Source organism: Oncorhynchus kisutch, linkage group LG27 (genome assembly GCF_002021735.2).
Source record: "Oncorhynchus kisutch isolate 150728-3 linkage group LG27, Okis_V2, whole genome shotgun sequence".
NCBI classification, from domain to species: Eukaryota; Metazoa; Chordata; class Actinopteri; order Salmoniformes; family Salmonidae; genus Oncorhynchus; species Oncorhynchus kisutch.
In genome coordinates, this window is record NC_034200.2 from 14227833 (window position 1) to 14254021 (window position 26189).

General features: G+C 39.7%; 1 protein-coding gene across 4 annotated transcripts in view; it reads left to right on the forward strand.

Annotated features, from left to right (window-relative positions):
* LOC109871729 (guanylate kinase) overlaps positions 1-26189 on the forward strand; it is a 31649-nt gene that overhangs the window by 2111 nt on the left and 3349 nt on the right. Inside the window, exon 1 of one of the 4 annotated variants that reach the window (XM_020462708.2) lies at positions 19535-19678. The exons of the other annotated variants lie outside the window; for them this stretch is intronic. The gene's annotated coding sequence lies outside the window, so the exon portion shown is untranslated. Of the gene's footprint in view, positions 1-19534; positions 19679-26189 lie in introns of those variants that run through there. 4 annotated transcript variants of the gene reach the window in all.

The following is a 26189-nucleotide window of genomic DNA, read 5'->3' on the forward strand; positions in this document are numbered from 1 at the left end:
GGATTCTAGGACCATCTCATGCTAAATGTTTTTTTTAGGTTGTCAGGGGTGAAAATAAGATGGAGCGGTTTGGTATGAAGTACTGGCAAAAGCAATAGTGGGGGTATGCCGTCTACAGTTCTCTTGGAATCTATTTTACTTTATCATTACTGCATGTAAGTCGCAGGAAAAATTCACAAATGGATGTGGAATATGCTCCAAAATGTGGTGTGGTTCAATGGTAAAACAGACATTTTGCCAAGGCAGAGAGAAGTGCGTGGACAGCAGTGTACGCATCAATTCAGGCTACAAGACTTGTTTAGGCCTAATGAATGAGTGAAATACCATAAGAAACATGTTGGATATGTTTTCACATCTTTTCAGTTCCTTAACCGGTCAAACTGTCATTTGGAAATCTCCCTGGTCCCTAAATTCCCCTCGCTCCGTGAGTGAAGAGGAAATGAAATCACTTTTCCGACGTCAAGTAGGTTGTTGATGATGCATTGATAATTCTATCGATTTATGACATTCTGGTGAGCAAGGCATTTATTTAGTATTCTAGACCGGGGTTTCCTAACTCGGTCCTGGGGCCCCCACTGGGTGCATGTGCTAGGGCAAAAAAAAACTCAACTACACAGCTGATTAAATCCTAACACTGCTAGTGCTGTGTTAGGAGTTCAGAAAATAGCATTTTCAAAATGCAGACCTTCATTTGAAACCACATTGCATGCATTTTTTCCTTAGCAGAAAATACAACACGTTCGGCAGAAAATAGCTACATTTTCATGAAAACAGAAGTGCAATGCTATTTGGCTAACAGCCACACAAGTAAATGAGCTTACAATGAAAAAGCAATGCATTTTTTGCATTGCCATCATATTTCTAATGTTTATCATAGAAAGAATGTAACCAACTACAGTTTCTAAGTTAATATTACCCGAGAAACATTGAGAAAAGTAGCTACATATCAGTCAATGCTGTCTGATGATAGAATGCCAGTTTGTGACTTCTCATCCAAGTGGAGAAGTATAACTGAAGCACAACATTAGTCTGACGCTGAGCAGAAATGACAATAAGAAGCTTTAAACATTTTCTTTTTTTAAATCTGCGTTTACAAAATGCAGCAAGATATCTTATGCGTTCTTTTTTTTTCTGCATGAAAAACACAGAATTCTGCATTAACGTGACTCCCGGGGGCCCCAGGACCGAGTTTGTAAAACCCTGTTCTAGACGAGCATCAAGTAATGACAGCAGATAAGCTGAATATATCTAATTATAGACAAGTTGATAAAAAAATTGCCTACCAAATGCAATACATTATAAGCAGAAACAAATCTAGATGAGGCTTAAACTATTCCCCCCCCCCCCCCCCCCCCCCCCCCCCCCGAAATCGTCCCTGAGTAATGTGTGCAGGTAGTCTACATGAGCCTTTTGGAAGTAACTGTTTGACTCTCAGATGAAAACATCATGACTGGTTGTGTTTGACACATTAAAAGGTAGGCTAATACATTTTAAAAGTTCAACAACAAATCTAGACTATTAGGCCCATAGCGATCCTATTGAATTAGAGATTCTATATGTAATTCTATTAGGCCCATAAAATGTTTAAATAAAAGCACGTGCACACACAGGAATTACCCTGTACTGGGAAGAAATGACATATCATTTCACCCCTGATTTTAAAGTTAAGCATATCCTCTGTGGTGGAATTATTCTAATCAAATGAGAGAGACTTTTCGATTTCTTCAAAACAATTTAACTTTATTTATTACTGCATTAATGGAGTGTTAACGGTCACCCAATGGTGTAGACTTCAAGCCCAAATAAACAGGGTTAGGTTACAACTTTATACTGTTCCTGAGTCCTTGTCACGAAGAACCGATATAGAAATCATACAAAAAGGTATATTTTGATCTCATGCAACAAACATCAAGATTTACATGCCGCCAAATATCTGTCTCTAGTTAATTTACTGCTTTGTTATACAGAAATAGTAATGTAACCAAGGACACGAGGTCATTCCCTCAAATGATTAAGTCCAGTGTTCATCTTCCATATGGGATAAATAAACTGGAGATTGGGTCTCCCTGGCACCAACAGACAGGCACACACACTAATCATAGAATGGAATGCAGTCTTTAGGTTATCACCAAGCCATCGTAAATCTACTGTCAGCGTTAACAGACACATCAAATCAAATCAAATCAAAATTATTTATATAGCCCTTCGTACATCAGCTGATATCTCAAAGTGCTGTATAGAAATCCAGCCTAAAACCCCAAACAGCAAGCAATGCAGGTGTAGAAGCACGGTGGCTAGGAAAAACTCCCTAGAAAGGCCAATACCTAGGAAGAAACCTAGAGAGGAACCAGGCTATGTGGGGTGGCCAGTCCTCTTCTGGCTGTGCCGGGTGGAGATTATAACAGAACATGGCCAAGATGTTCAAATGTTCATAAATGACCAGCATGGTCGAATAATAATAAGGCAGAACAGTTGAAACTGGAGCAGCAGCACAGTCAGGTGGAAGTTGAAACTGGAGCAGCAGCATGGCCAGGTGGACTGGGGACAGCAAGGAGTCATCATGTCAGGTAGTCCTGGGGCATGGTCCTAGGGCTCAGGTCCTCCGAGAGAGAGAAAGAAAGAGAGAAGGAGAGAATTAGAGAACGCACACTTAGATTCACACAGGACACCGAATAGGACAGGAGAAGTACTCCAGATATAACAAACTGACCCCAGCCCCCCGACACAAACTACTGCAGCATAAATACTGGAGGCTGAGACAGGAGGGGTCAGGAGACACTGTGGCCCCATCCGAGGACACCCCCGGAGAGGGCCAAACAGGAAGGATATAACCCCACCCACTTTGCCAAAGCACAGCCCCCACACCACTAGAGGGATATCTTCAACCACCAATTTACCATCCTGAGACAAGGCTGAGTATAGCCCACAAAGATCTCCGCCACGGCACAACCCAAGGGGGGGGGCGCCAACCCAGACAGGATGACCACAACAGTGAATCAACCCACTCAGGTGACGCACCCCCCCCAGGGACGGCATGAGAGAGCCCCAGCAAGCCAGTGACTCAGCCCCTGTAATAGGGTTAGAGGCAGAGAATCCCAGTGGAAAGAGGGGAACCGGCCAGGCAGAGACAGCAAGGGTGGTTCGTTGCTCCAGAGCCTTTCCGTTCACCTTCCCACTCCTGGGCCAGACTACACTCAATCATATGACCCACTGAAGAGATGAGTCTTCAGTAAAGAATTAAAGGTTGAGACCGAGTTTGCGTCTCTGACATGGGTAGGCAGACCGTTCCATAAAAATGGAGCTCTATAGGAGAAAGCCCTGCCTCCAGCTGTTTGCTTAGAAATTCTAGGGACAATTAGGAGGCCTGCGTCTTGTGACCGTAGCGTACGTGTAGGTATGTACGGCAGGACCAAATCAGAGAGATAGGCAGGAGCAAGCCCATGTAATGCTTTGTAGGTTAGCAGTAAAACCTTGAAATCAGCCCTTGCTTTGACAGGAAGCCAGTGTAGAGAGGCCAGCACTGGAGTAATATGATCAAACTTTTTGGTTCTAGTCAGGATTCTAGCAGCCGTATTTAGCACTAACTGAAGTTTATTTAGTGCTTTATCCGGGTAGCCGGAAAATAGAGCATTGCAGTAGTCTAACCTAGAAGTGACAAAAGCATGGATTAATTTTTCTGCATCATTTTTGAACATGATAGTTTTAAGAACCCAATTCTGTTTGCCCTCAGAAAAACAGATCATGTGAATGTACTAATATAGGAATACATTCTAATATATAAGTAATGTGATTAACATAATGTTGTAATTCTACGACACCTCCCTTTTTTGGGGCGGCAGGTAGGCTAGTGGTTAGAGCGTTGGGCCAGTAACCAAAAGGTTGCTGGATCGAATCCCCAAGCTGTCGTTCAGTTAACCCACTATTCCCCGGTTAGGCCGTAATTGTAAATAATGTGTCCTTAACTGACATGCCTAGCTAAATGTAAAATATTTTTTAAATATAAAGTATAGCCTACACATGTGGAATCTCTTACGTGACTGAACACTTTGTTCATATTGCTGACTGCATTAACTACTAATCAGTAGCCTAATGAAATTAAGAGCCAACTGATTTTACATGATGAAAGGTTGGTCACTGTCTGGCAAGGACCAATCACATGCTGTGGAACAGTGGAACGCATATAAGGGCCAACTGTCTTAGTAAACCTAATGTAAAATCTGTAATGGCATGCAGACTGTTTCAAATGTAATTAACTTTATCCCATGCCTGTAGTCAACTCGCATGCACCCCTTGTTTTCTGTCACATTTGAAAAGTGGTGCCTCGAGGTGTTACGGAAATCTTATAGGCTCATCCTATGTATGGTGATGTTGTAGACCCAATTCTTTTGGAATGTGTTAGGGATGCACAGATATTACATTTTTGGCCGATATCCGATATTTTCCTTGCCCCCCCCCCAAAAAAACCTATACCGATAACTGATTATTTAACATTTGTGACCTTTTTTAAGCATTCTAGTACAGTTAAATAGTTGAAACACACACACTGACCAAAAAGTTATTGTTGGCATTTACGTATGTCCCCATTACCAGTCCAAATATAATATATTAGTTGTATTTCGCTTACCTGCTGTGCTGTTTCATTGTTCAGTCTCAACCAGGATTTCATCATACATTTCAAGCAATTAAGTTTCAGCTCTCTGTCCATGGCCTCTCTTCCTCGGTGCGCACTGTCACTGTGACCGTTTCCATCTTGTCCAGCTGTGTATAACATTTCACGTAAAACCTGTTTCTTGTCTGCATCGAAGTAGTGGTCCTTGTACCTAGAATCGAGCATAGTGGCAACACAGTAGAGGCTCAAAGAGAATGCCACTGAATCTCTTGTTCACAGCCTCGAGTACTTTTGCAAGTTTTAATCCCACGGTCTGTGTCGGCAGTTTTGTTGAAGGCGTTTCAATGCCATGACAGAGGGTATCGTGTCTGCTGCAGATGCAGTTGATTTGCTTATTTCTTGAGTCAGTTGTTCAAATGGCACTAGGAGTGTGTTCATGTTTCAAACATGTTCTGAAATGCCATTTGAAATGGCAGCAGCGGTATGAAAACTAGCACATTCTTGAGCACGCGCTACGGCTTTCCTCAGTACGAAGTCCTCGTCGACCCACTGCTGTCAGACTCATGGGGCTGACATCGCTGGTCCAAATGTCAGTCATGAAGCTAATAGCAGTGACGCCCATAGCAAGTAGCTCATAGATGTGCGTTTCAACAATGTGTAACTCCAGTAGGGCAACATCTGAAAAATAGCGCCTACTTGGCAGTGTGTAGCGGGGCTCGAGGTGCTCGACCAGTCGGCAAAAGCCAACATCATCCACGACAGAATGGTTTGTGCGCTAAGTATTTTTCTGCTTTTGTTCTATAGTGGGCCCACAGTTCGGTATGCATCACGGTTTGTGGGACACGGTAACGGTACGGTTATATATTGCATCCCATATATATGGGATGGGATGCAATCAGTGGCTTGCAAAAGTATTCACCCCCTTGGCATTTTTCCTATTTTGTTGCCTTACAACCTGGAAATAAAATCATTTGATTTACACAACATGTCTACCACTTTGAAGATGCAAAATGTGTTTTATTGTGAAACAATCAAGAAATAACAAACAGAACTACAATACTTTGTAGAGCCACCTTTTGCAGTAATTACAGCTGCAAGTCTCTTTGGGTATGTCTCTAAGCTTGGCATACATTTTGGCATCTATACATTTTGCCTGATCTTCAAGGCAAAACTGCTCCTTCAAGTTGGATGGGTTCCGCTGGTGTACAGCAATCTAAGTCATACCACAGATTCTCAATTGGATTGAGGTCTGGGCTTTGACTAGGCTATTCTTAAACCACTCAAGTGTTGCTTTAGCAGTATGCTTAGGGTCGTTGTCCTGCTGGTAGGTGAACCTCCATCCCAGTCTCAAATCTCTGAAAGACAAACAGGTTTCCCTCAAGAACTTCCCTGTATTTAGCGCCATCCATCATTCCTTCCATTCTGATCAGTTTCCCAGTCCCTGCCGATGGAAATGATGAGAGATGTTGGGTTTGCGCCAGACATAGCATTTTCCTTGATGGACAAAAAGCTCAATTTTAGTCTCATCTGTCCAGAATACCTTCTTCCATATGTTTGGGGAGTCTGCCACATTCCTGCTTGGTATACACAGTGTTTGCTTATTTTGGTCTTTAAGCAATGGCTTTTTTATGGCCGCTCTGGAGTGTACGTCTTAAAGTGGTCCTATGGACAGATTCTCCAATCTCCGCTGTGGAGCTTTGCAGCTCCTTCAGGGATATATTTGGTCTCTTTGTTGCCTCTGATTAATGCCCTCCTTGCCTGGTCCGTGAGTTTTGGTGGGTGGCCCTCTCTTGGCAGGTTTGTTGTGGTGCCATATTATTTCCATTATTTTTAATAATGGATTTAATGGTGCTCCGTGGGATGTTCAATGTTTTGGATATTTTTTTTATAACCCAACCCTGATCTGTACTTATCCACAACTTTGTCCCTGACCTGTTTGGAGAGCTCCTTGGTCTTCATAGTGCCGCTTAGTTAGTGGTGTTGCAGACTAGGCGGCCTTTCAGAACAGGTGTGTGTGTGTATATATACTGAGATCATGTGACACTTCGATTGCACACAGGTGGACTTTATTTAACTAATTATGTGACTTCTGAAGGTAATTGGTTGCACCAGATCTTATTTAGGGGCTTCATAGCAAAGTGGGTGAATAGATATGCACGTATCACTTTTGTTTCTTTTTTTTCACTTGGCCAATTTGGACAATAAAAAAAAAAAATGTCCATTACATGAAATCCAAATAAAAATCCATTTCAATTACAGGTTGTAATGCAACAAAATAGGAAAAATGCCAAGGGGGTGAATACTTTTGCAAGGCACTGTATACACACGCACGCACACACTACCAGGAAAAGGTTTTAGAACACCTACTCATTCAAGGGTTTTCTTTATTTACTATTTCCTACATTGTAGAATAGTAGACATAAAAACTATGAAATAATACAAGGAATCATGTAGTAACCAAAAAAGTGTTAACCTCTCTGGGGTATGTGGGACACTAGCGTCCCACCTGGCCAACATCCAGTGAGATTGCAGAGCTCCAAATTCAAATACAGATATAATCATTATAAAAATTCAGAAAAGATACAACTATTTTACATTGGTTTAAAGATTAACTTCTTGTGAATCCATCCACAGTGTCAGATAAAAAAAAAAAAAATGCTTTAAGGAGAAAGCATACCTTACAATTATTTGAGAACATAGCCAGCAGACAAATCATTACAAACAGTAACCAGCCAAGTAGAAGGGTTACACAAGTTAGAAATAATGATAAAATTCATCCCTTACCTTTTGATCTTCATATTGTGGCACTCAGAAGACATTAATTTATTCAATAAATGTTCCTTTTGTTCGATAATGTCTCTCTTTATATCTGAAAACCTCAATTTTTGTTCACATTTTCTTCAGTAATCCACAGGCTCAAACAGTCACAACAGGCAGACAAAAAAAACGATGTTTATATTCAATCCTCAGGTTGTTTTTAGCCTAAATAATATATAATATTTCAACCGGACAATAACATCGTCAATATAAAAGGTAAACCAGAAAGGCACTCTCTCTGGTCCCGCGCATTAAAAAGCTCTGTGACCTGGCAGGGTATACTCATTCAGACTGCTCTTACTCCCTCATTTTTCAGAATACAAGCCTGAAACCATTTCTAAAGACGGTTTACATCTAGTGGAAGGCATAGGAACTGCAATTTGAGTCCTAAGTAAATGGATACTGTAATGGCATTGAATAGAAAACATTCAAACAAAAAAAATCCTGCTTCCTGAATGGATTTCTCAAGTTTTTGCCTGCCAAATTTGTTCTGTTATACTCAGACAATTTTTTTAACAGTTTTGGAAACTTTAGAGTTTTCTATCCAAATCTACTAATTATATGCATGTCCTATCTTCTGTAGAAGATAGGAAAGCTGTTTAATTTGGGCATGATTTTATATTCTTCAAAGTAGCCACCCTTTACCTTGATGACAGCTCTGCACACTCTTGGCATTCTCTCAACCAGCTAAACTCTGCGGTCCAGCTCATCCCAAACCATCTCAATTGGGTTGAGGTTGGGTGATTGTGGAGGCAAGGTCATCTGATGCAGCACTACCCCACTCTCCTTATTGGTCAAATAGCCCTTATACAGCCTGGAGGTGTGTGGAATCATTCTCCTGTTGAGAAACAAAGTATAGTCTGACTATGCGCAAACCAGATGGAATGGCGTATCGTTGCAGAATTCTGTGGTAGCCATGCTTGTTAAGTGTGCCTTGAATTCTGAATAAATCACTAACGGCGTCACCAGCTAAGCACATCACACCACCTCCATGCTTCATGGTGGGAACCACACATGCAGAGATGATCTACTCTGCGTCTCACAAAGCCACGCCTGTTTGAACCATAAATCTCAAATTTGGACTCATCAGACCAAAGGATTGATTTCCACAGGTCTAATGTCCATTTCTCATGTTTCATGACCCAAGCAAGTCTGCTTCTTATTGGTGTCCTTTGGTAGTGGTTTCTTTGCAGTAATTCAACTATGAAGGACTGATTCACGCAGTCTCCTCTGAACATTCGATGTTGAGGTGTCAGCAATTTCTGAGGCTGTTAAGTCTAAGGAACTTATCCCCTGCAGCACAGGTAACTCTGGGTCTTCCTTTCCTGTGGCGGTCCACATAAGACCGTTTCATCTTAGCGCTTGATGGTATTTGCGACTGCACTTGAAGAAACCTTAAAAGTTCTTGACATTTTCTGGATTGACTGACCTCCATGTCTAAAGTAATGATGGACTGTTGTTTCTCTCTGCTTATTTGAGCTGTTCTTGCCATAATATGGACTTGGCCTTTTACCCAATAGGGCTATCTTCTGTATACCACCCCCCCTTCCACAAATGGACTTTTCACAAGGCATGCCTGTTAATTGAAATGCATTCTAGGTGATTACCTCATGAAGCTAATTGAGAGAATGCCAAGAACCTGCAAAGGGGGGTGCTCAAGATGGCGGCATGAGAGGGTGTAACATTTCTAGATGAGGAACAATTTTAGGGTTTTCTCACAAAGTTGATAGTTTTAGATTGCAGTTGCAATTTGTTTTTTCACAAAAATGATATCTAACCATACAATGTAGCTATTTTGAATAATTTTGTAATCAAACCATGGAAATGTAGTTTTGACAATTTTCAACTAACAAGCTAGCTATCAAAGTTTCAGCGTGTGTAGTTAAGTGTAAAAAAAAAGGGGGGGGGGGTGAATGGGATTCATACCCAAATACCCCAACCAAGGAGCAACTGCCAAAGAAGCTGGGAAGTGAACCATCAATGAGCCAGCTACAGGACAACATCTTCCGCACCCTCACGGCTAAAATCAAAGAGAGTGCAGATGACATCATGGATGTGGCGAAAAAGAACACTGTCAGTATCGTTAACCTGAAGAAATCAATTGATTTCAATGCTCAGGAAGTAAAAACTCTGAAGCAGCAGAACACAACATTGAAAACTCAGGTTGCAAAGCAGGAGAAGAAACTCACTGAAATGGAGTCAAAGGTAAACGAGAATGACCGGTATAGTTGGAGATGGAATATTCTAATTTATAGAATAGCAGAAAAATCTGACGAGAACATCAAAGCAAGCGTGAAAGACAGGGCAATGGTCCCGGAGGAGGAGCGAAATGTTTTTGCACGTTCTCTGGATGTAGTGCACCGCCTGGGTAGGCTGAGAGCTGGGGAAAACAACCAGCCACCACGACCAGTGATCATGAGATTTATCTCCAGGACAGCGAGGGATATGACATGGAAAAGTGCAAAGAAAAATGACTATTTAAAAAAAGAACAACCTGAGGATCAAGGAGGATCTGACAGCATTTGATAAAGAAGCTCGGAGTCGTCTGGCCGACGATTGAGAGAGCAAGGAAGGGAAAGTGCATACTTTGCGGGAGCCAAGGCTTTTGGTAATGGAAGGGAAATTCATGCTGACGCCTAGCTTGTTGACTGATGGATTTATCAAGTGAGTTGTGCAGGAATTAGTTTTATTTGCATCTGATAAAACATTATATTTCTTGGGGAAAGAGCATTATTTGTGAGCCAAACCTTATATATATATATATATATATATATATATATAAAAATAAATTTTGTTTTTTTTGGGGGGGGGGCAGGGAAATTCACACTGACACTTAATGTTAGCTTGGTGGCTATTTGTTTTACCAATCTATGGTACAATGCTATTTGCAATTTGTGTGATATATAATTTAGGTCAACCACTTGCGTGGTGCAAAGGACTTTTCTTTTTGTCAGAACCCGATTTAATGTGAAAGTATACAAGTTTAATATTCTTCATATAGTCATTGTGATATTAAATGTCCATTTCTGTTTTTTATATTAATGCCAGGGGAATTCGTAATATTTTGAAAAGGAAATCTTTTATTTTTGTATTGTAAGAGTGCCGACTTTTATTTCATTCAAGAAACTCATGCCTGTTCCACAGATACTGCGTTTTGGAGGTGTCAATGGGGGAATGATATTTGGTACGAATCGGTCAGCATGTGTCGCTATTTTAAAAGGCAACTTTAAGGGTCATGTATTGAGTCATGAAGCAGATAATACAGGGAGATGGATTATACCATTGGTAGATGTCAACCATGTTCAATTCATTGTTGTACATATTTATGCTTCCCATAACAAGTCAAGTAACTGTACTTTATTTAGAGACATTAAGAGGAAAATAAGTAAGATTGTCTACATTTCCATTGGCCAAAGTAATATGGTGTGGAGATTTTAATACAGTATCACATGATAATCTTGATAGATAGCCTCCTAAGGATAGCAATTCTGTTTGTGAGATAAGGAATATGTCTAAGGTCAGAGGTGTTCTAGATATTTGGAGACTTAAGAACCCAGATAATCTTGTGTTTTATATTGAGTATCAAAGATTTATCTATACAATCCCGTATTGATTTCTGAAGATATGGCTGACAAGGTTGATAGTCTCGATTGAACCATTGATTTTTAACAGACCACAAAGGGATCTCAATAAAGATAAATATGCATGGTTTGTCAACAAAAAAAGTTTGTTACTGGAACATGGACAAGACTCTAGAGAATGAAGTATTTAAGAAGATAGTAGCAGGGATTATTGATAAATACTGGAATAGTGCCTGTACTATAAATACGTTTGGAAGTTACTGGGAGCTAATGAAATTTGATAAGGTTTTGGGGTATTTCAATGGGGAAAGAAATTGCTTGTGTCAAGAGAAAGAATATGACATAAAGGGAATAATGGATTATACAAAAAAAAACGGAACTATCTTCATTGCAAATGCAGTTAGACTGTATCTATGAGGAAAAGGCCCGGGGAGCGTTTGTAAGATCAAGAGGGAGAGAAAAATACAAAATATTTATTTTAATTTAGAAAAAAGGGCAGGCGAAAAGACTTCCATATGTAAATTAATGATAAATAATACTCCCAATGAAAATCCAAAATAAATCTCTCAGCATGTATAAAGATTCTGATAGAACTGGGCAACATCAGCCCAGTCAACCTCCAATATGAATCTTTTCTTAGACAATGTAGCAAACATTGCTAAGAAGATGGATAATGATTTATCTGAAATTGAGGCTTAAGGACAATGGGTCCCCTGGAAATTGTGGTTTAATAAGCGAGATTTATAAAGCATTCAATGATAAACTGATTCCTTTCATTCTTGCTATGTTTCAAGAATCAATAGGAAAAGGGTTGCCGGCTTCCTTAAAGCAAGGTGTAATTACTTTGATTCCCAACCCTAATAAGGATACTCTTTTATATAGACAGCTTGAAACCCATTAGCCTGTTGAATAATGATGGGGGAATTACTTGCCCTTGTATTTCCTAAGAGGTTGAAACCAGGCTTGCATCATATAATTGTTCTTCATCGATCTGGATTTATGCATGGTCGACACATTTAGTCTTTTTTCTAGATTGTTCTGTTACCCAGTAAACGGCACCCTACCGACAAAAAAGCTCTAAAACGATGCAGAATGATAATTATTTTCGTGACACTGGTCATAGACCCATACAAGATTACTTTGAATAAAGCCAAAGGGAGCGTGATAAGATCATTGTTTCGGAGTCCCTTTTTGACATGCCGGGAGGTAATTCTGACCTCTCGAAAGAACTGTTACATTTATCTAAGCGCCAGACGAGAACGCATCTACATATAGTCACTCTTAGTGATTTATGTGCGTCAAGGCGTTATTCCACGGGGACTCAGGTGGCAAAAAGAACCATCATTGGGACGGCGCACAGATGATTTCTGGGAGTGCTGGTGTGCTATCCTGAACAAATGCTCTATTGATTTAATGACATTGATTGTTGACCAGTTGAAAAGGGATTTTATTGAAATGGATAACACGATTAAAGACAAACACACAGCTCTATAAATAGCTGTTAATGATGATGGCATCTTCAATGAACTGATGAAAACTAACCAAGCGCTCCAGGACAAGTTGTCAACAGAAATAAAGGAACTTAAAATCAAGAAATTCAACCAAGACAAAAAAGACAAGGCCGAGGATAAAGTCTACTTCTGGAGAAACCCTGACGAGGTCCTGCTCCTCCTCTCCATGACAGACGCAGGAGGAATGACGCTTACTTCTATCCACCTCGTCTGACCAACACTCTACAACCAGCGCCTCATCGGCTTCCAGTGGCAGTTTTTTTTATTCAACGAGAGACTGGGCCGACGGAAGGGCGGAGGTTGCGGCAGGCACGCGCATCGACGAGATGCCTCACCCTATCTGAGGCAGAGGGGACCATTCACACGGTCCCAGAACCCACGGGACTGAGTGTCTTTAATTTATCAAGCAAGATATTGAGCCCTGCCCATGTCTCCTTGCTTAACCCTTTATCTTTTGTGCCTACAACCCAGTGCAACAATTTTGATGTTAAGGTAGACATGTTTTTTTTGTTTTTTTACTTTTGTTTAATGGAATACTTTAGCTCCCCTAATCCTGACATTTCTATTGAACCAGTAGTTTGCTCACCTGCACATACTCAGACTCCTTTTAGAAGCAAGAGTTATTTTATACCTCCAGCCAATCGCAATCACTCTATCGAGACATATTGCAGACTTGTTGAAAAAGATGTTGCTCATCTCCTTAAGAACAAGCAGGAGTCCAAATCTTTTCATAATTTATCGAAGGATGAAAAACGGGCTTTGCTTGATTTACAATCCGATACGTCAGTCCTTACCCGCCCTCCTGATAAGGGTGGGTCAGTTGTACTCATGGAAAGGACAGTTTATATAAATGAGTGTCATGGACAACTACTTAACACCTTTTACAAGAAACTCAGAAGTGACCCCACTTTCCAATTTCAGAATACTATCTTTACTGTCCTAGAAGGGTATTTTAAGTTCTGGTCAGATAACCAAAAAATAACAACCTTTTGGCTATTCAACACCCTAAAATTGCCACGTTCTATACTATACGAAATTACACAAGAATGTTACAAAACCTCCAGGGTGCACTATTGTAGCGGGCATTGATGCAGTAACGGCCCCTCTATCTACTTTTGTTTACTTTTCTATTAGACCACTCGCAGAACAGCTCCCCTCCTTTGTGAAGGACACCAGCAGTATGATCTCTATCATTGAATCTCTTGATCCTCTCCCTGAGAATACCTTGTTAGTTACTTTTGATGTTGAGTTGTTATACACAAACATTGCACAGGAGGGCGGTATTGAAGCTATGGAACATTTTCTTCTGCAACGTGACTAATAATACCTTCCAGTCCCTGCATTATAACATTGGCTGAAATAGTACTCACACACAACTACTTTGTTTCTAAATTATTTCTTTATTCAGACGAAGGGTACTGCTATGGGATCCCCCATGGCTTCTAACTATCCTAACTATGCTAATTTGTATGTGGGTTACATGGAGAAACAGTATTTTCAATCCTCTCAACAAAAAAAATTGTATTATTTGGAAACGGTATATTGATAATATTTTTGTTCTATGGAGGGGTGACGCAAAACAGCTCCAGGCGTTTTATGCTTTTCTTAACTCCTGTTCTGAACATTTGAGATTTACCATGCAATCTGATACACGTCAAATCCGTTTTCTTGATCTTCTGATCTTGTGTGAAAATAATGTTCTATACACTGATCTTTACAGGAAACCTACTGATTGTAACAGTTTGTTGAGGGCTGACAGTTGTCACCCACTTCCCTTGAAAAATTGTTTGGCCTGCAGCCAATTGTGTCGAATTAAAAGAATTAGCAAAAAACAATCAGATTTCGACAAATATGGCTGAGACGCAAAGAAAATTCAAGGAGAGGGGTACAAAAATGATCAGATCAATATTGCCATTGAGAAAATCCAAAACAAGTGAGACATTACCTTTTTCAAGGTCAGTCTGGCAAAAAGACACATTCTTGCGTTCTAAATACTCTCTATTCAAAGTGCTCTGAACAAATTAAGGGAATCGTTCACAAACATTGACACATTCTAAAATCCGATGATAGTCTCGGTAATGTGTTTTCGGACCTTCCCTTGGTCGTATTCTCGCGGGGCAGAAATCTCAGAGACCAATTGGTACACTCTGATTTACCACCCCAAGATATTCCTGAACAATGTTTATTTGTGCCCCTACTGGATGGAAATTACAAGTGCAATGGCTGTGCTCAATGCAATGGCACTTATAAATGTAGATCCTTCAAACACCCACAAACAGGGAAATTGATCCCAAACAAAGGTGTTATTACGTGCTCCACTAAGGCAGTTATTTATCTTATAACTTGTCCTTGTGGTAAAAATGATGTGGGTAAAACAGCGCGAATTAAAAGTACGTATCTCAGAGCATCGTAGCACCATTAGGTGCAAAATACTCGACTTACCCAGTTGCGGCCCACTTTTTGGAAGCAAACCACTCGATTTCGTCTCTGCGTTATATTGGCATCGGACATGTCACCCTCCCTAGGAGAGGGGGTGACCTTTAATAATTAGAGGCTGCCTGGATCTTTAATTTTAAAGACCCTTGCTCCCTTTGGTCTCAACGTAGACTTTGATCTTAAGCCATTCTTGTGACTTTTGCCATTGTTTTGTAAGCTTGTGTAGTCTAAAATGAATCTATGATCGTATGCTCTCCATTTGTTTTTTGTATGCCATTTTAATATTTGAGAATTAGCCAATGATATTAGGCCACACTTGGCCATGATTAGACACCTGTGTGTCTTTGACAATATATAAATGAGTCACCCTGCAGTGTTTGTGATTATACCCTGATGAAGACAGCTTGCCTGTCGAAACATTGGATATTAAATGTTTTGCATCTGAGCTCTCCTTTATTGTGCGGCTCTCCTTTATTTTCAAGTGTTGTACTCCATTAGCCAGCACTTCGCCTATATAGGTGTGCGTTTATTTTTCTTCTAGATTAACACATTAGTAATAACATCAGGTTGATCTTAGATATGATTGACTATTATGACCTTATGTTTTTTGATTTTTATAAAGCTTTTGACACTGTAGAACAATGAGTTTATGTTCAAAGCAATATGTATTTTGGAGTTTGACTTTTTTTTTTAAAGCAGTCCAAACTTTATATAGTGGTTGTACTAGCTCTTTAAAATTAGCTCACGGGACATCCCAAAGATATGATATTGGCTGTGGCATTAGGTAGGGCTGCCCAATTAGTCCATTTGTATTTTTATTGGTTAAGGGAATTTTCAAGGTGTTTTCAAGGTGTTTCAGCACTTGGCAATGAATTTAAACTATGTCAACTGGCTGATACCACCATATTTTTAAGAGACAGGAATGAGGTTTCTAAGTCAGTTTCCTGTATTGAAGACTTTTCATTAGTTTCGGGTTAGAAAATTAATATCAATAAGTCTTATTTCCACTCAAGGATTGTGTTTTACAGGAAGTATATGGTATCCAAATTAAAGATAAGGTTACATATCTTAGAATTGTTATATGCAAGATGAAAAACAAAGGAGTGAATTGAACTTTAACCCCATTATTGAGAAAACATAGAAGAAATTGAACCTCTGGTTGAGAGCGATTTCGTTATACGGTCGGGTTTTATTGTCCAAAGCTGAACAGTTATCCAGATCAGTTTGTCTCGTTATCACTTGACTTACCCCCTAAAATTGTAAAGGACTTAGATAAGATTCTTTATCATTTTATTTGGAGGAACAAGTCTCACTATCTACGAAAGGGTATTCTCACTAATACCCAAGAACAAGGAGGTCTTGAGGTTTTAGATTTCAATACTCTAAATAATACTTTTAAAATAAATTGGATTCTGAAGTATGTTAAGAACCAGAACAGTATTTGGAATGTCTTCCCTAAGTATTTATTTGACACTGGTGGTGGTTTAGAATTTTTGCTTCAATGTAATTTTGATGTTGATAAAATCCTGGTAAAGTTGGCCAAATTGCATAAGCAGGTCATTTCAGCTTGGATGTTAGCGTATAAACACAAGTTTCCCCCTCAGATACTTTATATGGAACAACAAAGATATACGATTTAAAAATAAGTCTTTATTTTTTTCATAACTGGTTAGAGAATAAAATAATTTTGGTTGGTCAGTTACTGAATGAGGATGGATATCTACTCTCATGTGGAATTTCTTGATAAGTTTAAAATTCCAATAACTCCAAAAGAATATGCAATTGTTTTTTTATACGATTCCAATGGGGGGTTGTATCTCTTTTTAAATTCCTCTGTTGTTGATGTGAGTAACACAGATTTACATGAAAATATATTCATTGGCAATATTAACATCAGATAAATGTGGTAACAAACAGATTAGGAATATTGTTTGATACAATTCCCTCAGCAAGTACAATTCCCTCAGCAAGATTATTTTGGTCAAATATATATGGTGATATACAATGGGGGAAAGCATGGAAAATTGCTAACAAAGTAAAGGAAGTTTCATTTAAAATGTTACACGTTTTGGAAAGATTCACGCTGAATATTGACTATAACTGATTTCTGTGGAATGGAGAAGGAGACCATTTTGCGTTTGTTTTTTGCCTGTATTTATAGTAGATTGTTTTTGGATTGACATAAAGAATTTCATTACAAAAAAATAGGACCGGTTGTACTATTTAATGGTTTTGATATGATTTATTTCAGAAATTCTGACAGAATATTTAATTCAACTGCTAATAATACTAGGTAAATTTCATATTCGCAAATGGTCTAATTCAAAACCAAACTTTTTTCACTTTCTAAATGAATTTAAACAATATGGCACTACTTTAACTGAAAAACAAAAAGGCAATTAAAACTTGTATTATTAATGAATATGATTTGTTTTTTTAGGACTCCGGGCAATGTAAATAGTTTATGTATACTTGTTTGCATGTGACTATTCCTCTTTTTTTTGTTTATTTGTTAATAAAAAAATTAAGGAGTCGACAAAGCTGTCATCAAAGCAAAGGGTGGTGTCTTTTTAGAGACTCAAATATAAAATACATTATGATTTAACACTTTAAAATTGCATACCGCCTAAAATACCGCATACCGCCCTAACAGATCCACAAATGATGCAATCTCTATTGCATTCCACACTGCCCTTTCCCACCTGGACAAAAGGAACACCTATGTGAGAATGCTGTTCATGACTACAGCTCAGCGTTCAACACCATAGTGCCCTCAAAGCTCATCAATAAGCTAAGGATCCTGGGACTAAACACCTCCCTCTGCAACTGGATCCTGGAATTCCTGACAGGCCACCCCCAGGTGGTAAGGGTAGGTAACCACACATCCGCCACGCTGATCCTAAACACGGGGGACCCTCAGGGGTGCGTTCTCAGTCCCCTCCTGTACTCCCTGTTCACTCATGACTGCACGACTCCAACACCATCAAGTTTGCTGATGACAACAGTGGTTGGCCTGATCAATGACAAGACCGCCTATAGGGAGGAGGTCAGAGACCTGGCCGTGTGGTGCCGGGACAACAACCTCTCCCTCAACTTGATCAAGACAAAGGAGATTGTGGACAACAGGAAAAGGAGGACCGAGCACTCCCCCATTCTCATCAACGGAGCAGTTTGTGGACACCAAGGAACTTGAAACTCTCATCACTAACATGGTCCAAGCAAACCAAGGCAGTCATGAAGAGGGCATGATAAAACATATTCCCACTCAGGAGACTGAAAAGACTTGGCATGGACCCTCATCCTCAAAAGGTTTTAAAGCTGCACTGGTTGAACCACTGCCTGGTATGGCAACTGCTCGGCCTTCAACCGCAAGGCACTACATAGGGTAGTGTGTAGGGCCCAGTACATCACTGGGGCCAACTTCCTGCCATTTGGGCCTTCTATACCAGGCGGTGTCAGAGGAAGGCCCTACAAATTGTCAGACTCCAGTCACCCAAGTCATAGACTGTTCTCTCCGTTACTGCATGGCAAGTGGTACCGGAGTGCCAATTCTGTGTCCAAGAGGTTTCTAAACAGCTTCTACCCCCAAGCCTCCTGAACATCTAATCAAATGGCTACCCAGACTTATTTCTTATTTGTATTTTTTGAACTGCATTGTTGGTTAGGGGCTTGTAAGTAAGCATTTCACTAAGGTCTACTCAGGTTGTATTCGGTGCAATTGACTAATACAGTTTGATTTGATAGAGCTCTAGAGTTCCTCTGTGGAGATGGGAGAACCTTCCAGAAGGACAACCACCTCTGCAGCACTCCATCAATCAGGCCTTTATAGTAGAGGTGCCAGACGGAAGCTATTTCTCAGTAAAAAGGCACATGACAACCCGCTTGAAGTTGATGAAACCAAGTTTGAACTCTTTGGCCTGAATGCCAAGCATCACGTCTGGAGTTAACCTGGCACCATCCCTACGGTGAAGCATGGTGGTGGTATCATGCTGTGGGGGATGTTTTTCAGCGGCAGGGACTAGAACCCGATCTCTGGAGACACCTGAAAATAGTTGTGCAGCGACGTTCCCCATCCATCCTGACAGAGCTTGAGAGGATCTGCAGAGAAGAATGGGAGAAACTCTCCAAATACAGGTGTGCCAGGCTTGTAGCGTCAGACCCAAGACCTGCGGCTGTGATCGCTGCCAGAGGTGCTTCAACAAAGTACTGAGTAAAGGTTCTGAATACTTATGTAAATGTGATATTCCAGTTTATTTTATATACATTTGCAAAAATGTCTAAACCTGTTTTCACTTTGTTATTGTGTGTAGATTGAGGGGTGGAAAACAATTGAATCAATTTTAAAATAAGGCTGTATTGTAACAAAATGTGGAAAAAGTCAAGGGGTCTGAATACTTTCTGAATGCACTCAAATAATGGCCCAGGTTCGTCTGTTTGACACCCCTGTCCTACAGACAACCTAGGGATTGCCTTCTTTCAGGTATGTCACAAACTGATTGCCAGGGTTTAAACTGTTTACTGAGAGGTGATTGGAGGGATCAACGATTTGGTTTCACTATGTTTGCGCGTGCGTTCATACAGTCTGCTACCACAAACACCACATTTGACTGGCCCCAGGTTTAAGCATATAATCGTGCTGCTCAATTCACTTTCCTATTCTGTCCTCACACATCCTGTTGCTCAGCCAGCTCCCTCACTCACAAGTCTACTGACGGTGACCAAAGGTAAGGAGGAAGAGCGATGTTAGCCAATATGGTTAATAACTAAATAGTTTGCTTAATTTCAGTTTGAGACTAAACAGGCAGTCATTATGTAGAGATTAGAATAATTGTGCCATCGAAACCGCATCTTCCATAACTACAACATGTTTTGTGTTTTCAGTTGTTTGAATCTGGTGTTCAAAACCGAAAGTAAAATATGCAAAAACTAACCGTAAGAACGGGAAGTATAGAAATTAGGGTTGGGCTGAGTACTCGGACAAAATGAGTATCATAACTGATATGGAGAATTTTCCGAATAAGATTTTGACACGAGTATTATTATTTTTTGTAATTTAACTGATCGGGAAACTATTTTCAGCTGCCAGCATTTCTCGCTCTCACTCAAACAGTGTAAAGCGCTGCGTGCTCTAAACAACTATTGGCTGGTCCTTCTGTCTGTAAAGAAACGGGCGGGGTATCGATTGAGCCAGCTGCAACGATTGGATTACAACGAACTGCTCTCAGTTCTCAATACGGACACGCGCAGCTCAGTTTCACTCACTCGTCTCCGGGCACAAGTTTTATCTTCTAACATCGTGTACGATCTGTAGCTGGTCATTGTTCAATTTAGTTATTTCCAGACGACTATGGTTGTTTTTGTCTGTCTACTTGGCGTTGTTTGGTAGGCCTACCTTGTCTGTCCATATAATTATTCCACTGCTGACGACGTCTGTCATTATGTCGTGATCAAAGCCCATGCTTGCTTGCTATTAGGCATTTTTAGGACATGTCATTCGGAGAGAGAAAAAAGACCATTGGCCATTTTTAGCATTTAAATGTTGGTGAGGCTAACACCCCTATTTTTTTTTTATATACATGCCAGCAAAGCCACTAGACAAGACACAACACTAAATAATACATTTATTACACTATAACGGTGACTAACTGTGCCCACAAACTGTTAGGGCCTACTTAAAGTTGTCCCAACAGCAGAGCTTTTTTCTTCAGTGGTGCCTTGTCTGGCAGTGAAACAGTTCATGTACTGCCTTAAAAAAAAAGCTGATATTGCTGACTTGCCTAAACAAATGTGGTTTCTACTGACAATTGAGGTGTACAAACTATGGAATAAAGGGATGACTAGTGGAAAAGACTATTTCAATTAATCTACTTTCTTAGCTACAGTATACATATCTCCCTGGCATACAAGACATTTTTTGGACTCACGTTGTTGTGCTGTGCTCACTTGAACAGGAAGGTGGTGCGTCGGTCCTTTGTGGCAAATCTCATCAAAGTCTGGCATTCTCTGGATTTATGGTGCTTTCAGACAACTGGGTACTCGGGGGGGGGGGGGGGGGGGTGGTGAACAAGGTTGAATCATGACATCAGTGATCTTCAGGTCAGAGCTCTAGAAAGAGGCCTGGGTTCCCGACCGTTCAAAATATATTTTCCCAGTTTGATCTTTATTTTTCTTCTTCGGACTTTCCAGTTGCCTTGAACTCACTGAAGTCTGAGATTTCCGAGTTACCAGTTTTGAACTGTGCCGAAGTCATTCTGGATTGATAGCATGGCCAATATTCAACCTTTTTTATGGCTCAATTAATGTTTATCCTTTTATGCTTAAAATGACCCGTAAACCCAGACTTGGACCACACACCCACTCCACTGAATAACAGGCTAGTGATTTGGTTTGCAACGCTTGCAGTTAACCACTGATTCCTTCCAAACCACTCACTGTTGAATGTGTTTTCCAACTTGTGTAATGTTTATGGCCGACGAGCACAATACATTTTATCTATAATTTATCTTAATTTGCCAGTAGATTGTTGACTTGGTTCATGATGACTTGCTAGCTAAGATTTTGAAAGTATGTTGTCCAATCAAAGCTGCGGTAGATCTAACGTGATTTAATGTCATTTTTTCTGTGGACAATGACCTTGAGCCTTCTTGGATGGGCACTTATAATGTAACTCTATGGCAACACTTGGATTTACGAGCTCTTCCTGTAGATTTTGCGGTGACGTAGTGTCCCCATGAGTGACAGAACAATGAGCCAATCACGGCACGAGAGAATATTACCAACCCCTACGCTCCGTATTTTTCGCTGGCTGCCTCACCACCACAGAAATCACTGAGCTAGGCTGAAACGCATGCATTTTGCAGCTGCCTTTTAAGAAAGGAGAACAGAGACCATGTTTGTATGCATTTTATTGATTTGAAAAAAATGTTTACTTTACTTTAATGCCAAAATAACATGTAAATTTTTTTTTATATATATATATATACAATTTATAAAACGGGTGACCAATGTTTTATATGGCCCTAACAAAATAGATTTATTTTTATTTATTTTTTATTAGCTAAATAGGTGGGGCTCTAACCCACCAGTCCTGCATGATGGGTCGCCACTGAAAATGACAAATGCATATTGTTTATCTTGATTTACAAGTGTAGGCAGTAGCCAGCCATGCATCCGGCTCATAAATAGCCAATCTTGTGGATAATTGAATAGGACTAATTAAGTAAATTGTGCATTGTCGTCTAGGGTTGTTTAACAATGTGTGTGAATGATTTTTATTTTGTCAGAATTATTTTTTTGTCAAATCGCCAATTGGCAACCCATCCCTTATGGGTTTAATTGACACATAAACAATCAATACATTAATTCACGTGGTGATAATTCTTCTGGTGTTTTCTGCATCGCATAAAGAGTGAGAAAATGTCAATCAATACATAACCTTTTTTACTTTTACCCAAACAATAAATATCACTATATACAGAAAAATGGAAGGCTTTTGAACCCAGTCTAGTACAAAGAGAAGATTCATATGGGAGACGAGCCTATACACAATTTATACACACGTACCATTTACTACATAGACGCTAAATATTTTTACAATTTAATTATAGGCAGCACTTTTTTATTTTATTTCAGGCTTTATCTAAATATTCCTCAAACAGAAATGCACAATGGACAAACATTTCAGTGTTTCATCATTCAGCCACACAATGCCAGGTATATCTGGTGTGCTTTCTGGAATAAGAGCTATTGTTTATCGTGGTAGAAAGGGCTATGTAACTTGAAGAAATAGAGAAAAATACCCATTTTATCAAGGTCACAACAGATGTTCCGTATAGAAAGGTAATATGTTCATCAATCAAAAGACCCAAAATATTTATTATTTCTAGTAAACTCAAGAATGTTTACACCAAAAAAACTGAAAAACACTTCTCAGTACCTGGTTTTCTAAAAATGCATTCTGTGTTTTTGTCTGGTTGATCATGAGTCTCCATTTTTATTTTGTATTTTTTTTTTTTACACATTGACTGCACATAATAACATGTTCTTCAGGTCTTGTTCAGTTTCTGCCATCCAAATAATATCAGCATATAAAAGGATACTTAGCATTTCATCATGTCTTACTCCAATATTTAACTGTCGCATTTATTTTGCCAAATCATTACTAAACATAGCAAACAAAGTCGGTGATAATGCGTCTACTTGTTTTACACCCGAGGGTGTGGGAAACCAATCTGTACGATATTCATTTAACAAGCACACAAGCAATTGGTGCTTTGTAAAGAGACTGGATTGCGTGATAACATCAACCTGTCTTTAGCAAACTATGGGCTAAAAGATCCCTATTTGCGAAATCAATGAAACATGCAAAAGTAGTCTCTGTGTAATCTATTTCTTATTATTGTACCGATCGAGAAGATATGATCTATACAGGCTCTGGATTCACACAAAAAACATTTTGTTCTTCCACCAGAATGTTTTGATCCTCCTAAAAGGTCATTAGCCTATTGGTTGAGAATGAATGAATATAATTTATAAACCGTACTCAATAAACTTATGCCCCTATAATTCAGTGGCACTCTGGTCTTTTTTGAAGATTTGGCAATGCTATTCACTATATCAAGTAGATGGCAGTATACTGTACTCAAAACAAATGTGTAGCAAATCATGTGACATCAATTAAGGAGATTTAAAACCTCATTAGGCAGTTTATCAATGCCAAATGCTTTCCCATTGTTTGCTGCGTCAATCACCTTAACTTCTGCCACAGACAGCTCCTCGTGTGTGTGTGTGTGTGTGTGTGTGTATTTCAACTGTACACACACCTTAGCCGAATACATTTAAACTCAGTTTTTCACAATTCCTGACATTTAATCCTAGTAAAATTCCAGGTCAGTTAGGATCACCACTTTATTTTAAGAATGTGAAATGTCAGAATAATAGTAAAGTGATTTATTCTGGCTTTTATTTGTTTCATCACATTCCCAGTGGGTCAGAAGTTTACATGCACTCAGTATTTGGTAGTATTGCCTTTTTAAATGGTTTAACTTGGGTCAAATGTTTCGGGTGAGTTTTGACCCATTCCTCCTGACAGAGCTGGTGTAACTGAGTCGGGTTTGTAGGCCTCCTTGCTCACACACGCTTTTTCAGTTCTGCCCACACATTTTCTATTGGACTATTTTCTATTGGACACATTTTCTATTGACTTTTTCTTGTCTTTGGGTCATTTTGCCACAACTTTGGAAGTGTACTTGGTCATTGTCCATTTAGAAGACACATTTGCAACCAAGCTTTAACTTCCTGACTGATGTCTTGATGTTACTTCAATATATCAACATAATTGTCCTGCCTCATGATGCCATCTATTTTGTGAAGTGCACCAGTCCCTCCTGCAGCAAAGCACCCCCACAACATGATGCTTCCACCCTTGTGCTTCACGGTTGAGATGGTGTTCTTCAGCTTGCAAACGTCCCTCTTTTTCCTCCAAACATAACGATGGTCATCATGGCCAAACAGTTCTATTTGTTTCATCAGACCAGAGGACATTTCTCCCAAAAGTACCATCTTTGTCCCCATGTGCAGTTTCAAACCGTAGTCTTGCTGTTTTATGGTGGTTTTGGAGCTGTGGCTTCTTCCTTGCTGAGCGGCCTTTCAGGTTATGTCAATATAGGACTCGTTTTTACTGTGGATATAGATACTTTATCTTTTTCCTCCAGCATCTTCACAAGGTCCTTTGCTGTTCTGGGATTGGTTTGCACTTTTCGCACCAAAGTATATTCATCTCTTGGAGACAGAACGCATCTCTTTCCTGAGCGGTATGACGGCTGCGTGGTCCCATGGTGTTTATACTTGCGTACTATTGTTTGTACAGATGAACGCGGTACCTTCAGGCGTTTGGAAATTGCTCCCAAGGATGAATCAGACCTGTGGAGGTCTACAAAAAAAAATCTGTCTTGGCTGATTTATTTAGATTTTCCCATGTCAAGCAAAGAGGCACTGAGTTTGAAGGTAGGCCTTGAAATGCATCCACAGGTACACCTCAAATTGACTCAAATGATGTCAATTAGCCTATCAGAAGCTTCTAAAGCCATGACATCATTTTCTGGAAATTTCCAAGCTGTTCAAAAGCACAGTCAACTTAGTGTATGTAAACTTCTGACCCACTGGAATTGTGATAGACATATTATTTCACTGTAAAACATTGTTGGAAAAATGACTTGTCATGCATAATGTAGATGTCCTAACCAACTTGCCAAAACTATAGTTTGTTAACAAGAAATTTGTGGAGTGATTGAAAACGAGTTTTAATGATTCCAACCTAAGTGTATGTAAAACTTCCGACTTCAACTGTACATACGTGTGTGGGTTCTAACATTGATTTCCAAAAAATCTTCCTCAAAATATGCCACATTTTCGTTACCTAAGAACTAACTAGCAAACCCCTTCTCCCACTCCTTAAGTACCTGTGTAATATCAGAGTTCAGCCCCTCTGACTTCCATTGGAATTTTCTAATGTTGTTTTGGTCCTAACTTGTTTATTTGGCTCAAACTGTTGAGGATTTCATGTCTGTATCTCCTCAAGGGTGTAATAACTGCCCTCTCTCTATCTCTGTTTGAATAGGTGGTGTTTTATCAAACACATGTTTTTTCTTAAATGCCTTGCTAAAATGTTCTCTTGTATTCCTATTTTTACACTGTAAAAATAAGTACTCAGCCTTGTGCATTACTGACAGTATTAATGAATGCGTGAAGCAACATAATGCCCTCTGAGTGATGGCGCACTTGAGGTACAGGCTTTTACCGGCATTTAAAGCGCACTTCTGGGTTTTCCGATTTACGAGTATCAAGTGTGATAGAACAGATACAATTACGAGGATGAGGAGATCGGCACGTAGAACAGATTTACCGCTTCTTAGGCTTGCTTTCAATGAGAATGACCGAGATCTCACATTTCTATGCAAATTTGTTTGGATAGTCCAAAAAGTGACATATATTGCAGCTTTTAAACAGTCGTTCCAGACTGAAAAGCTGTACTGAAATCACTTCTTCTGCCTTGCAATCGGAAGCGGCAGAGTCATTTTAGGCTCTCCAATTAGATTGTTCCATGGGGGTGCCGTAGTTTGTCAGTTTTTATAGGATACCTGGTTCGTCATATCCATGTCATATTCAGCCCATGGGCCTATTTGTGGTGTTTAGACCAGGCGAATTACACCACTATTTGAATATAGGCAAATAGAG